This window comes from Mustela lutreola, chromosome 7 (genome assembly GCF_030435805.1).
Source record: "Mustela lutreola isolate mMusLut2 chromosome 7, mMusLut2.pri, whole genome shotgun sequence".
NCBI lineage: Eukaryota > Metazoa > Chordata > Mammalia > Carnivora > Mustelidae > Mustela > Mustela lutreola.
In genome coordinates, this window is record NC_081296.1 from 118,486,844 (window position 1) to 118,492,843 (window position 6,000).

Genomic DNA, 6,000 nt, shown 5'->3' on the forward strand with positions numbered 1-6,000 from the left:
CTCCCCCTATAGTTCCCACAGTTCTGAGCCTCCACAGGGCCTGACGTGGAGTAGGTGCTAAATGACCACGGCGTGAATAAATGAATGATTCGATCTCTGTTGGTCTGGGTGTAGTTCCAGTGCGGGGAAAACCCGGCCTTGATCTCAGAAAGGCCACAGTATTTATTTTTGAAGATTCACAGAGGCAACGTGACATCGATATTAAGAAGGTAGAACCTAGAATAAGAACCTCCGGTTTCGGGCGCCTGGGTGGCTCAGTGGGTTAAGCCGCTGCCTTCAGCTCAGGTCATGATCTCAGGGTCCTGGGATCGAGTCCCGCATCGGGCTCTCTGCTCGGCAGGGAGCCTGCTTCCTTCTCTCTCCCTCTCTGCCTGCCTCTCAGTGTACTTGTAATTTCTCTCTGTCAAATAAATAAATAAAATCTTTAAAAAAAAAAAAAAAAAAAAAAAAAAAAAAAAAAAAAAAAAAGAACCTCCGGTTTCAAATCCTGACTCTGCCACTTTCAAACTGTGACCTTATCCTTGTAGAATATGAATAATATTTCCTGAGGACGGAGTCATTTTATATGTGTAGAGTACCTGGTGCTCGGCAAACACTAACAAACATCATTGTTCTCACCATTGTTGTTCAAATACTCCCTTCTGACTCTCCCAAGCAGAATGCATTGTTCTCCGCACTTTCAGAAAGCACTTTGCTCAGACCTCTGAGGAAATTGTGAGGACTTTTTTCCCACCCGAGATCAAAGTAGATGATGGGGACAATAGAGCAGATTCTTTGAAATCGTGATCCGTAGATCCCATAGGTAAAGCCCTACAGCTCCCACAGCTGTTATGGTCATGTGGCTGTTTCTTCCTCTTCTTACACTTTCAGTCATCTTTGTATCCCAGGGACATGGTGTGCTGTGAGCGCTGACTGCAGTTTGGGGGCATGGGTGAGCTGCGCTGGCTCTGTCCAGAGTCAAAAATAACCCTCACCATGGTCTCCTGGCCTTCCTATCTGTTTACCTCTCCAGATGCTACTACCTTTTTTTGCCCCAAGATGAGGAAGATGTTAAGAGTCTGGGCTGCAGTCAGGGCACCTCTTCAGGGCTTGGCTGCGTGGCTGTGGGAATTCAGAGCATACAAAGACCTGAACATTAAGGAATAGAGAGTGAGGTGCACTTGGTCAGAGTAGACCTTTCAAAGCTTCCTCTGGGCATCTGACCAAAGAAGAAGCTGCCATGTTCCTGGAACTGTTCAGGGCTCTTTAAAGATACATAATTCTCACAGCAAATTAACAGAGCTATTTTCCTGTTGGTTCCATTTTTCTAGAGGAGGAAACTGAGTTCAAGCCACTTTCTTAAGGTCACATATCTGATACGTCTGAGGCAGAATTCAAACCCGGGTCTGGATGGCAAAGCCTGTTCTTTCCACTGTCCTTGCCAGCTCCCAGGGAAGCATCCGTCCCATTCTTCCTCTTCTCTCTACCTCACTCTTTTCTTCATTTCCCCCTATTATCTTCCCTGAATTATTTTTCTTCTTGACTTGGCTTATTTATCACTTGGCCATGTCTTCTTCTTAATACAACCACAACTTAAACAATATGTATCCCCACTGCCTCATTCGCCGGCATGGTGCTGAGTGCTTACGAGCTTGGCAATTAGACTGACCTCAAAGGGGCCACAACATATGCATCTTCAGCTGCTTTCATGGGGAAACGGGGTGCAGAGGAAAGAATGTAAGATGGGCCAGCACAAGGCGGTGCACAATGTATTCGCACACAGCTGGGGCCAAGGAGGGGAATTGGATGATGACACCACCAAGGATTTCTCCTGCAGTGTACTTGGCCTTCACTCAGAGTGACCTGCTTGTGGCCTAGGGCTGTCAGCCTCCAGGAAAATCCTAAAGTCATTTCTGCCCAAGAGCCTTCTTCTGTCTTATTCCTATGCCTGGAATCAACAGCAGCAGCAGCCACCACTCATTTATCGAGTACCTACTGTATGCTTTACACACATCCCATTTGATCCACACAGCAATTCCATGAGCTAGGTATTCATCTGTTTCAGTATTTAGAAGAGGAAGCTAGAACTCAGACCATGTAAGCAGTTTGTTCAAACTCATATTCCTAGCAAGTAGCAGAACAAGGAAAGGGGCGAAAAAACCTGAAAATTAAGGAGTAGAAAATGAGGTGCACTTGGTCAGAGTAGACCTTTCAAAGCTTCCTCTGTTTGGGCATCTGCCCAGGTGAGCTGACAGAGGCACCTGAAGGCCCCTATCAGCTTCCTTCATGGCCCTCTTGAGGAAGAAGAATCTCTGAATCCCAAAAGTCGATGCTCTGATTTTTTTTTTTCTTCTGAATTTCCAAGAAAACTGCAAAACTGGTAGAGGTTGTCCAGGGACCAGGAAGACTTTATCCTTCAAAGCCCATCATGCTTCTTGAACCAAAACACTTTACATTTTTTTTTAAAGATTTTTTATTTATTTATTTGACAGAGAGAGATGACAAGCAGGCAGAGAGGCAGGCAGAGAGGGAGAGGAGGAAGCAGGCTCCCTGCTGAGCAGAGAGCCTGATGCGGGGCTCAATCCCAGGACCGTGGGATCATGACCTGAGCCGAAGGCAGCGGCTTAACCCACTGAGCCACCCTAAAAAGATGGGTACTTCATTTTTAATGGGTACTTCATTTTTAATGGGTACTTTTACATTTTTAATGGGTACTTCAAGAGCCCCCCTAAAAAGATGTCTGCCCCAGCTGATTGTTCTGCCCATGATTATTCTTTTCTGGCAGCTCTTCTCCAACTCTTCTACTTCTTTAGTCTTACCCAACCTCATGGTTTCCTGGGCCCAAGACTTCCAAGCCCCTTTGGAGCCCTTCCAACAGGTATTCTAAGACAATTCCCTTAACTGTTCCCTTAACAGTTCCCATAACACAAAACCAATTCTTAAGAAAACCAGGCTCTCTCAAATTTTATCAGTTACCCTGGAGTTGGCCCTACCCTCCAGAGGTCTCTTGGAACCCAGCACTGGTCCAATTCACAGATCTAGGCTATGTCACGTAGCCCAGGAAAATTAGCTCCAACATCTTTGCGGAAACAGCTACCAACAAAAAGTAATAAGCTTTAATGGAACAATTGACTTTTTTTACAATTCTTAAAATATATTATTAATAGACAGGTATGATCAATAATGCAGGACCAAGTATTAACAAGGAAGATCTCAGCAGTTATAGTTGAAGTGGGCTGTGCTTTGTGCCTCCTCACACCTCACTCCACCTTCCCTATTGTCCCCTTTCCTCATCCCCCTTCTTCCCATAGAATGTTACAGTCGGCAATTTGCACGGCCAGCTTGTATGCCCAGGGGTCAGCAAAGTGATGCTCACTGGTTTATTTAAATATGATATTACCAGGAGCATGGGAGCAGTTGGAAGGACCTTGGAAACTATGCATTGAACAGATATTTATTGAGTATATACTATGCGCCAGATACTATGCTAAGCCTTAGAGGTAGAGCAGAAGACAGAAAAAGATTTCCACCCTCCTGGAGCTTCTTATTATGGAGGAGGGGGGCAGATAATAAGTAAGTACATGAACCTTATAACATGTCAAATGTTAAGAATTATGACAAAGAGCAGAGAAAGCGTGTGAAGATTGCTATGGTGGGAGATGGAAGGTTATCTTTTTACTAGGGTGGGAGTTAGAAGCAGCCTCATTTGAGCAAAGAGCTGAGGAGGTAAGAGAGAAGAGTGTGGCTGACGAGGAAGGAGCATTTCAGCAGAAGGAACAGCAAATGCGAAACCTCTGAGGCATGAGAGGGCCTGGCCTGTTCAAAGAAGAGCAGGGCAGCTAGTGTGGCGGGAAAGGAGACTGGCAGAGAACGAGGTGAAAGAGGTCATGGGAGACGGGATGGTGTGAGACCTTGCAGACCAGCATAAGGGCTTAGCCTAAATGAAATGGAAAGTATTTGAAGGGTTTTGAGCAGTGGACTGACATGATCTAATGGATGTAATAAAAGCAATTACTCCACTTCCTCATATCAGGGAGATCATATGATAGTTGTCTTTCTCACTTGACTTATTTTGCTAAGCATGAGATGCAACATGGTGGGTTAAGGGGGTAGGAGAAGAATCAATGAAACAAGATGGGATTGGGAGGGAGACAAACCATAAGTGACTCTTAATCTCACAAAACAAACTGAGGGTTGCTGGGGGGGAGGGGAATTGGTAGAAGGGGGGTGGGGTTATGGACATTGGGGAGGGTATGTGCTTTGGTGAGTGCTGTGAAGTATGTAAACCTGGCGATTCACAGACCTGTACCCCTGGGGATAAAAATATGTGTTTATAAAAAATAAAAAATTTTAAAAAAAAGCAATTATTCAGGTAGCTGCCTTGAGAACAGGCTGTGGGTCATGATAGAGCTGGAAGCAAGGAGACCATTTAGGACACAGGCCAATCTTCTAGATGGGTGAGGGAGCTTCGGCCATAAGAGCAGAGTCTCTGGAGCCAGACTGCCCGAGTTCAAATCCCAGCTGTGCCACCTACTAGCTGCATGACCTTGGGCGGACTATGGAATCACTCTGTGTCTCAGTTTCCTCATCTATAGAATGGGGATAATAATTGTACCTACCTCATAGGGGTTGCGTAAGGATTAAATGAGTCATTAAATGGGAAACACCTAGAACATAGGGTTGTATGAGGATTAAGTGAGTTAAAACGCCTGTAACAGCACAAAGCAAATGCTGCCTTCCGTATTTGAGTTATTGTTATCCTTATTATTATCTTCTGCGTGAGGGATGACCTCAGCTCAGGCCAAAGTGGTCATCATGAAAGAAAAATGGTCATTTGGAGGGAGTGTTTTCAAGGTAGAGCCAACAGAATTTGGTGACACGTTGGATGTGTGGAATGCAGAGAGAGAGGGGTCTCCCCTCTCCCCTTCAGGAATCACCTTCCTCATACAGGTGAAGAAACTGAGCACAGTGGAGACCACCATTGTTAATACCATTTTTTTTTTTAATTAAGCAGACTCCACATCTCAGGCTTGAATTTATGACCCTGAAATTAGGAGTCATGTCAGTACATGACTCAGTCACCAACTGAGTCAACCCTTAACGAGCCTTGTTGCTACATAGTTTAACATGAACAGAAATCAGTATTAGAGAGCAAGTTCATTCTAACACAAAAAAAACCCCTATGTAATAAGCTATTTTAATTTTTACCTATTCCCTTCAATTTTTAATATTATGCATACGTGATTCTCAGATAATTATGATAATTTCATTAACATAACTTTATATTCCAAAAAAAAAAAAAAAGGTAGGAGGCACTTCCTGATTCTAGCAAGTGTTCATTGGTCAAACATTAAGGAAAATAATATGCTCAACACCATTTATACCTCAGGATATACACAGGGAACAGCATTCCCATTTTAAGATGAAACAGCATACAGTCCTGAATTAGCGGCTAAAAGAGAGTTGTGGGAGGCAGAGAGTCATTCATTCATTTATTCACTCCACAAACTTTTATTAAGTGAGTCTATATACAGCTACTAGGTAAGTCGACTGATAGATCGTACTTTTTTGTTTCAAGGAGACAAGTCTGGTGGGGACAAGAGCACATTGCTATAATTGGTTTTTACATCTCAGAACTATACTAGAGGTATTTGTGAACAATGCCCTTGGAAGCATCACGGAGGATGCACTTAATTCTGCTTGTAGATGTAGGGAGACTTCCAAAGAGAGAGGACATCTGGATACTATATTCTTTCAGTAGGGCACAGAAGAGAACTCGTTCCCTGACCACCCGGCTATGTGTGTATCTCTCATCCCAGGTGCTGTCCGGATGCCTGACACATGGTCACTGCTTTTTTATTGTCTGTTGAAAAACACACATCTTTAAAAAGTGACCAAAACAGTGGCAAATGAAGAAATCACACAAGTACAATAGATTTATAAGTCTTTGGCAGGGGGTTGGAAGAAGGGGAGGTTGTCAAAAAAATTCTTCCTGACTTTCTGAAGGACCACAGCTTTCAT